Below are 10685 nucleotides of genomic sequence, written 5' to 3' on the forward strand. Positions count from 1 at the left end.
GCCCCACCCTCGCGCTCGAGCGTTCACTGCCTCGCTCCTTCTTCCTTTCTCTACAGCTCCGGCGCCTCCCTCCCTTTGGGTGGGGCTCTCTACTCTCTACTTGGGAATCTTGTTTTGTGCGAGGAGTCTTGTTAAGACGAGATTGTCTGCCAGTCATTTACCGTTCATATTCTTCGGGTTAGAAGTAGCTCCATGTGTGCAGCCCATAGGAATACTTAGGTGTTAAACATGAGAATTACCTTTTAAGGCAAGGAACCCAGTTGTGGAAAAGGTCGGAGAAAGAAATGACGACGACGAATTCAACCCCAGAAGCTAGGCAGGCTCTTCCCATCCTCCCCATTCACAGGCTATTATTCCCAATTGACCAATGGGAAGAATCATGGAACTTGTTTTTAGTATTTGCTTTGGTTGGTGTATTTGATAGGATGTAATTTATTCGATTCATACCTGCTGCAGCAGAAGAGACTTCAGCGATTTCACACCATATGGGCAAATAATGCAATAATGTTCACTGTGTAATTAATACAAGCAACAAATTATACAGATAAAACGAAGACAAGCAGCACAACATACAAACAATTAGAGAATTAATAAAATAGATGGCATGACTACATACCCCAAGTATTGGCTACAACAATGCTGTTTTTAATATTTTTCAGAAAGCAACTGGGAAGCTGATCAAATTTCTAGGGAGGCAGCAATAGAAAATTCGTACTTTGCAGAAGTGGGAGGCCACTAGAAAATTTTCTCATGGTTTACAAATTGAAACTAGAGAAATAGTCTTAGAAAGAAGGACCTGTACATTGACTACCATGCTGACTGTATCAAAAGTAAGCCACACAACCCGCAACTCGGCTTTAACCCTAAACCACAGCCCTACCTCAACCGATCCACCATCACCCAAGACTAGGCATGCACGCCCCTAACTACCTCAATTCCAACTACTACTGGCCTTAAATGCAAACTACTCAATGCAAGAAGCCTCGTGAATAAAATACCTGAATTTTTCCTCCTACTAAATATGGCTAAATTCGACATTATATTTGTCTGTGAAACATGGCTCAATGCATCTCTCCCTGACTCCATTACCACAGTAAGGGACTATCATGTTTACCGATCAAATCGTGAAATTCGTAGAGGAGGTGGTGTTGCTATCTTCTATAAAAAGTCCTTACATCTAAAAAATATCCAAGTTACCCAGGAGCTGAGACCATCATCTGTGAACTATCCTTAAATATCACAATTCGATTCTTACTATGTTACAGAGCACCTGATTATGACATCGACCATGTAAACAAGCTAAATACATTACTAACATGGGCTGCATCCTGCCCATACCCTTTTATCTTTCTTGGTGATTTCAATCTACCTCATATTGACTGGACCCTAAATGAATGTACAACTGAAATCATACACACAACCTTCTACAATGCTATTACAAATCTGGGACTGGAACAACTAGTAACCAACAACACTAGACTAAACAACTGCCTCGATCTCATCTTCTGCAATAGTTTGAATTTAATTTACGGAATACAAACTAAAGAACCCTTTTCCAGCAGTGACCACAATATGATTGACTTTTGTCTCAACATACGCCCACACAAAAATCACCACAATGATGTAATCCCCAATTGTAACTTCAAAAAGGCAACTATGATCTTATAGACAACGATCTCTCATCCCTTGATTGGCAATCTCTATTCACTGGATGCAATACTGTTGAAGACCATTACAACATATTTTTACTTGAAGTCAAAAGAGTCATCAAACTATATGTACCAACAACAACTCCCAAAACAAAACAAAAAGCAGATTACCCATAACAATAAGGAAACTTCAATCCAAAAGAGATTACTCTGGCGGAAAAACAAATCTGGTCACGTTGCCAATTTCAAAAGCCGATACAAAAATTTATGCCACCAGATAAAGACCGAATGCACCAATTATCACATTAAACAAGAGGAAAACCTTCTAAGCACCAATTCCACCCGTGCTTTTTACAATTTTGTAAACAACAAACTAAAAGACTCGAGGTCCATCCCACCCTTGATAGGACCTGATGGTAAAGACTGCAACGACGACACCATTAAAGCCAACCTCTTTAACACATTCTTCGGCTCAGTATTTGTAAACAGCAATGGATCATGCCCAGTATTTCCTAGCCGTACCACAGATAACAACAATGATCTAATACATATCGATTTTACAGAAGACAATGTTGAAAAAGCACTACGCAATCTAAAACCATCTCTATCTATTGGACCGGATGGAATATGTGCCTACTTCTTAAAAAAGCTATCCACTGCCATAGCCAAACCTCTAAGCATAATCTTTGAAAAATCTTTCAGGACCAGCTCCTTGCCTAACCTATGGTCACAAGCCACAGTCATCCCCATCTTCAAAAAGGGAGACCCAAGCCTAGTTGAAAATTACAGACCTATCTCCTTATGCTGCGTCACCTGTAAAGTCATGGAATCAATTATTAACCAATCCATCATCCTCCACTTAGAGACAAACAACCTACTCTCCAATAAACAATTTGGTTTCAGAAAAAAACTATCCTGTAATCTGCAACTCTTACACTGCAAAAACATATGGACGACACAACTCGACCAGGGCAAAGCAATAGACGCAATCTACATAGACTTCTGTAAAGCCTTTGATTCAGTGGTACACGACAAACTACTCCTAAAAATAAAATCCTATGGTATCTCTGGACAACTGAATAACTGGATAGAAGCATTCCTGGCAAACAGACAACAAGTGGTCAAAATTGGGAGCGTCCTATCAAATTCTGTACCTGTCAATAGTGGTGTCCCCCAAGGCAGTGTTCTAGGACCAACTCTCTTCATACTCTACATAAATGACCTCTGTGATCATATTAAGAGCAATTGCGTTCTTTTCGCTGATGATGTAAAGCTGTTCAATACCACAGACAATACTGCTACCCTACAAAAAGATCTTGACTATGTATCAGAATGGTCAAACAAATGGCAACTTCAAATCTCAACAAATAAATGCTCTGTCTTACATATTGGCAAAAAAAATCAGAAAATAAAATACAAGCTGAATAGTCAAGATCTTGTTGATGACCCAAGCTCTGTAAAGGACCTTGGAATACTCACCTCTAATGATCTAAGTGCTAGAGCCCACTGCAACTACATAGCCAAAAAGGCATTAAGAGTTGTTAACCTAATCCTACGTAGCTTTTTCTCTGGTAATATCACACTACTAACCAGAGCATACAAAACATTTGCTAGACCAATACTCGAATACAGTTCATCAGTCTGGAACCCACATTACATATCTGATATTAGCACAATTGAGAAAGTCCAGAAATATTTCACAAGAAGAGTTCTCCACTCCTATACTCGTTGTAGAATACCTTATGCCACCAGACTTGAAATTCTAGAACTAGAAAACCTTGAATTACGCCGTCTTCGGTCTGATTTAAGCATGGTATATAAAATCATACATTGTAATGTCCTACCTGTCAATGAATACTTCAGCTTCAACCATAACAACACAAGAGCATACAATAGATACAAACTCAATGTTAACCGCACCAAACTTGATTGCAGGAAATATGACTTCAGCAATAGAGTGGTCAATGTCTGGAATACTCTACCCGACTCTGTAGTTTCTTCCCCAAACCCCAAAAACTTTAACCTTAGACTGTCTACTATTGACCTCACCCCTTTCCTAAGAGGTCTGTAGGGGGCGTACATAAGCGCACCAACGTGCCTACCGTCCCTGTCCTATTGTTTCTCTTATTCTTCTTTTATTTTTCTTATATGTACCCATTTCATGTATTCACAACTATGTATACTCTTATACTTATTATCTTGTAAACAATTGGCAAATCAAATCAATCAATCAATAAATAAATAAATGTTTTGGTTCAAAGTGATATAGGGCTTTAACATAAATTTAAGCTAAAATGTGCTAAAAGAGCCATTATGGTATAATAGTTAAGGTGCCAGTCTAGAGCAGCAGCACAGGAAGGCAGTGCTGGTTCTGTTCCAGAGAATGCATATTACATGCTCTTATTGATCTGTACCAACTAATAAATGAATGCTGCATTCTGGACCAGATATTCAAAGAAATGAGTCTTTTAATAGAATTCAAGTGTGCATACTGGACCATTCTTCTGGAATGGTTGTAGTTTGTGAGTAGTCTATAGAAACAGTCTTATGTAAAGTACTTTGCAGTACAGTAGTGTAGGAAGTTAGCACCCACCCTTCTAGAAAATTGAAATATCCTAGGAAATATTAAAAAGGCAGAATATTTCCCCTAAAAAGAGTAGAAACTCAGAGGCAGAAACTCACCTCAGAAGTAGAAGCTCATCCCCACATTTGTTAATGGGTGGACCATTAAGGTGTGGGCCAGAATATTTTACATAACAAAGATCTCCAGGTAAAGCTATAGCAATTGTCCAAAGCCCTTTTTCATTACATCATCATCTAGCAAGGCTCAACCAAGCCTGGAACTCAAAACAGCCTACAGAGTTGCCCCTGCATGGCCCCAGGGGAGTCTGACAACCAATCAGAATACAAGCTCAAATTCAAATCTCAACAGAGGGTATAAAACCAGGCACTCTCAGCATCTCAGCCCTTCTCTTTTCCTTCACCTTGAAGCATGTGATCATCCTCCTTTGGAGCTCCAATCCATGTGGTCCTGTCCACCATTAAACCATCTTCCCAAACACCCTCCATGTTTCCAGTGTCTTTTTCCCCACTTGGAACTGAACCCAGAAAGATAATTCTTCCAACAGTAGTCTAACCAGGTAGTAATGAGAACACAACTTGCTGTTACCAGGTCCTTTTACTGCAGGGAAATTCACAATTGGCATACAACTAAAGTTGACTACAGAGTATACTATAGAACAGGCTTGTCCGGCCCGCGGGCCGCATGCGGCCCAGGTCGCCTCGTAATGCAGCCCAATGCCCACCCCAACCTTCATGAAAGATCCAGCGAGGAGGAGGAGGAGAGGCAGGCGCGAGGCGGGGCGAGGCGAGCAACAGAAAAGGCGGGCAGCCGCAGCCCAAAAGTCCCGCCCCGCCACCTCCTGCTGTTGCCGCCGCCACCGCTGCTGCTTCTGCCCCCGTCGCCGCTGCCGCCGCTGCTGCTTCTGCCCCCGCCGCTGCTGCTTCTGCCCCCGCCACCGCTGCCGCCGCCGCTGCATTTGCAGGAGGAGAAGTAGGCGTGAGGCGGGCGAGCTTTCTTCCCCCCCCCGCAAAATTTGGCCAGAAAATTAATAAAAAATAAATAATTTTTAATAAATAATTAATAATAAATAATAATTTTATTTTATTTTATTTTATTATTAATTTAATTTAATTTAATTAATTATTTAATTTAATTATGTGCGGCCCAAACCAAATTTTCATCTTCTAATGTGGCCCAGGGAAGGTGAAAGGTTGGACACCCCTGCTATAGAACCTTTTGGCCATGTCTTCCAAGTACTGTTGAAGCAGGAGCTATGTGTTCAAAAAAAGCCCCAAATTAAAAGACCTGGTTTTAGTGTTTTTTCTAAGATCACATTGGTACTGATAGAAAACCGCAATGTACAGATAGCAGCTTTTTCTTAGTTGCGTTTAACTTTAGCTTGTTCTCTTCCATCTAGATTCTTACAACTTGCAGGCATTTGATCAAGGTTTTTTTCAAAAGTGGTCTTTCTAGCCTGATGCCTTAACCACTACACCAAACTGATTCTCCTAGAACCATTATCATCCTTTAAATAGGGAAGCCACTCTACAAAAAACAGTGAGCATACAGAAGATATATTTTTGTAAAAAGGGAGAGAATGAAAATTATTCATTAATGTAATTATTTGCATATTAACATTCACAACTTAATATCAGTGCAATATCTCCAAAGTTAATAAGGGAGAAAATCTTTTCAAAATAAAAATCCCTTTATCAAGGTTGCCTTGAATCTATTTTAGTCAGACATATTTCTAGATATACTGTATAAGGCCTAGGATTACAATTAGAATGTACAATAGAAAAAATCAGGAATATGTCATAGTTTGTGTATTTAGTAATAGACTAAACATCACATTGGTTCTGTCCTACATTCTACTACTGCGGAACAAATACACTGTATTAATACCTTTATGCTGTCACCGGTATCTTGTCAATAGATTTCTGCTGAGGCAACATATGTTAGTTTTATTCTGATTAGTAAAAGTGCATTTTCTTTCTTCTGTCTCAAGTTTTCTAAATGAAAAATGTACACCTACTCAGTGATATTGGTATTGAGGTAAGATATGTCCAACTCTTGCTGACCTCATGCAACTGATGGTGATCCAGCTTCTCTTCTCTAGTTCTTAGACATTATATTCTGGGTCTGATTCTTTTAAAACAGGCTTTCAGTGTATCAACTCTCAGTGAGCTGATCTGTGGGACTGAAGAGACCTCTCCCTTCTCTTGCTACCTGTTCAAAACCAAGGTCCAAGATCTTAGAGCCTGATTCCCTCTTCTAGGTGTACTATTATGTCTCATGGGAATGACAACAGAAGTGAGGATAAAAGCAGCTTTTGTCCAGTTCTGCAATATTGGGAATTGTGTGTGTGTGTGTGTGTTTATATACATATGGAAAGTAATTTATTTGGACGGCAGAGGGCAATGTTTCTTATTTTTCTTAATCTTATAAATAAACCTTTTGTTTATGTATCTCTTTGTTGTTTCTCTAATGAAGATCCTCTTGCAGGTTCTTTAGATATAGGAATTGAAAATGATCATTTAGACAATTGAATGAAATGCTCTGACCTGTATAGGAAGCCATAGCAAAATATCTATGACAGTTGGATAACTGTCTTCTGCTAAAACATATGACTGGAATGAGAGGCCCATCATTTATTTGGATGATTAGTCCCATTTTTAAAGTACTCTTATTGTTAAGTTTTACTTGAATTCTAAAAAAAATCTATCTGTAATTAAAATTATTACTCTAAGTCTTGCCCTTTTAAACAAAGAACAGATCTTGATTGCTTTCTCTATGACATGTATGATCTGTACAATATGTATACTATTAGTATTATATTATCTATATACATATTACTTTAAAATTATTTTAGAACCAATTTGGTGCAGTGGTTAAGGTATCAGACTAGAAACCAGGTGACTGAGTTTTACATTCACTTTAAGCACAAAGCCAGGTGGGGAAACTTGAGCTAGTCAATTTTTCATCCCCAGGATGGCAAACAACTTCTGAAAATCCGTGTCAAGAAAACTACAGGGCTTTGTCCAGGCAATTTCTGAGAATCAGACATGATTGAATGGAAGAAAAAAAAATTTAGGATTAGGTGAGACAACAATATGTAGCAATATAAGTACATGATGTAATTAACATCATGCATATCAGGTGTAAAAATGCATACCTGAAGTCCACATTTCTTATAACTTTTCTGATAAAATGTTTAGTACATTTCAGTGATTCTGTTCCATAATTCATACTGACTAACCATAATTTGCTTCTAATGACATGTACATTTTGGTCAATTTGCCTGACATTTAGACAGGTTCACACATTGTACTAAATCAAAATAGGATTTCTTCACTGTTGGTTTAGCATGCTGTGCAAATTTATTGCATCCACCTTGCAAAACCCCAGACATTCATTATATGGCAATAAAGAGCAACAGACTTTCTACCTGCTTCCAGAGTTCTGCATCCCAGATATACTGTAGTATGCCTACTGTTGTGCAAACTCAATCATTGTGATTTATAAGGAGGAGTTGTGGTGCCACGGTCAGGGGTGGGTTTCTACCGGTTCTGTCCACCTCTGTAGAACCGGTAGCTCTGAAGAGCAGCAGACATAGAACCGGTTCTATGTCTGCTGATGTTTTTGCCCACCTGCCCACCTGGGCTCTTACCTGATCTTTATTTCCTGATTTTTGAACTTCAGCTGCCGAATGAGGCACAGCTGCAGTTAAAAAAACAAGAAAAGAGGGCTGTTTCAAAGGCTGCTTCTCGTGCTAATGATGATTAACAGGCACATGGCTCACAGCGGGTGGGGAAGCTCGTAAATCCTGAACCGGTAGTTAACCCTGTCCTATCCCACTCCTGGCCACAGTGGTTAGAATGCAGTAGAGCAGGCTGACTCTACTCACTGGCCAGGAGTTTGATCCTGACTGGCTCAAGGTTGACTTAGCCTTCCTTCCGAGGTTGGTAAAAATGAGAACCCAGGTTGTTGGGGGCAAAATACTGATTTTGTAAACTGCTTAGACTAGAAAGTGCGTAAAGCACTATGAAGTGGTATATAAATCTAAGTGCTATTGCTTTACCATAGTTTATAAGCTACAGTGCTATATGAACTTATCTATAATATTTATTCAATACAGCATTACTTAATAAATCATATTTAATGTGATGTATAAATATATTTCTTAGTTTTTCAGAAGTAGAGTTGTCAGATAGTGAAGTACTATAAGTTAAATAAGGAATGTGCATCTAATTAACTGCATAAAGAAGCAGAAAATTTCCCTGTATATTAAATTGTACCATGGCATATAATTTTCCAAAGAAATACAATGTTAGTCTTTTGCACAAAAAAGGCCACAAATAAAAACAACCCTGTTAGGTATAACATTGATACCAAATATGGTTTGGGTGAATAAATATATAAAACTTAGATATCATGGTTTAAGTGCTTATCACTTTAAGCACAATGCTGCAGGCAATTAGCCGATTAAGGGTGCGGTTAGAAGTTACAATATAAGGAAGCATTAGAAGCTGGAAAGCTTACTGCGACTAACTGTGTGTTACTGCGACTAACTGTGTCTTATTGTAACTGTGCCTGTGACTGAGATGATTCTGTCTGCTACTGTTTGCTGATTTACTGCTGAATTCAACTGTTCTACTGTTTGAGCGTCTTGCTGAATATCCAGCGATTGTTCCTCTGGAGAGAGGCACCGGAGGAGGAGAAGATATCTTTATCGGCTGATAAAGATATTGCAAGGACTCTTAACTTGGACTATACTAGTGAGTCTTACTGGATGGAAATACTGTGAATGACTTAATGGACTGAATGACAAAGCTTTAAACTCTAAATGGATTAAAAACTATTTAAACTACAAAGAAGTGTTTGTGTTCAGTGTGTGTATACTCTGGGGCCCTTCCTGGCTTAACTACTGCTGCAATACTCTGCTAGGGGTTAATCCCCAAACCCTAACAAACCCCACTTCTCAATTTTGTGATACATAAGACTGATTGATTTTATTATCATGTAGATGTACATGTACATCTGTTTATGTACTTTTTCTGTAAGCTGTCTTGACTGGTCTTTCTATCTATGAAACATCTAGTAAGAAAATAAATAAGCAACTGATTGCTAAGAAACATTGAATGTAAACAACCTTTCTGGACTTGTAATGACATGTTTGAATGAGCCTGCTGTGATCATCCTTCCTTTATGGTTGGATGGGCTTTAGCCATTCAGTTATTTAATTATGTACTACACCAAGACAAAAGAATATGAAATAGTTTCTTGTGAAGAATATGTGGAAAAATCAGAGACATAAATCTAGTGTAATCTCGTAAACAACGGGAGCCTTTGGGCAGGGTCCCCAGCATTTAATGAAAGCATCTGCAGTCTGCTGTGTAATGGCATCACAGATTAAATTAACTAAATTAAATTTAATTAAAAGAAAAGTTTCAAATGATGGCTGTTTCTACAGATTTCCTAATTGGTCAAGCAATTTTCAAAATTCTTTGTATATGAAGTTATATTCCTAGACCTTTTCTAGGGCAGAGATGTCATCTAAAGTATGATACATAGTTTGTAGATATTTCAAAAGGCATCTCATCTTAAACCAGAAATTTGAAGTAACACATATTCTATAATAAGTTTATAGTTAGAATCTATGGTGCTATCACTTGAATCTTATGGTAGTGACAGTAAGCTTTTCCAATAGAAATTAGTTGTAGAAAATAAGAGGGAAATAACCAGTGTGGCATTTTTCTTGTGTAAAAAATGTGTGACATTGAGTCTGTTACTTTTCACAGATACTCAGCTATGTTTTTGTCTGAAGGCATCTTTTTCCTTAAATTTTATTATATCTCCACCTATTGGCACTATTGTTTTTAATTTGGCTTCACTTGATGGATTAAGGATTCTAATAGAATGTAAAGTAGATCCCTCTGGACTGAAGGTTGCTTAGCCCAGATTTAATCTACTGCCTCTTGTCAGAGTTGTTTTAAAATTCTGCCTCGAAAGCAATGGAGCTGTTGCATCAAGGAAGTCACATGCTTCTAATAATCATCTGTAGTCAATTATCTGGTTGTATCATTCTGGATTAGAATAACAGTTTTTAAAGCATAAATTGTAACTAAAGCTTATGTCACTTTCCCCAGATCTGATATCTCCTCCTGGTCATCAGATTCAGGCTTGCATGTAGACTGCAGACCCGATGAATCTCAATTAATGTAACCTCATCAACACAGATTTAATCTTATTCCTTCATGTGCCTTTAATTGTTTGGAAGCACCACTTATCCAGACAAAACTTTCATTTGTTTGTCTTCATCAAGTGTAACTTCACATACAATGAGCAAAAAATGTATACATTATCTATATTTTCACAGTAATGCATTTTTGGCTTCCATCAATACCAGGAGGAAATATCTTTATAGTGTTCCTCCTATAGGTAGATGTAAAAAAAGAACGTCCACATAGTTC

Source organism: Notechis scutatus, chromosome 4 (genome assembly GCF_049901735.1).
Source record: "Notechis scutatus isolate UNSWTSFEM ecotype Mainland chromosome 4, rNotScu1.2, whole genome shotgun sequence".
NCBI classification, from domain to species: domain Eukaryota; kingdom Metazoa; phylum Chordata; class Lepidosauria; order Squamata; family Elapidae; genus Notechis; species Notechis scutatus.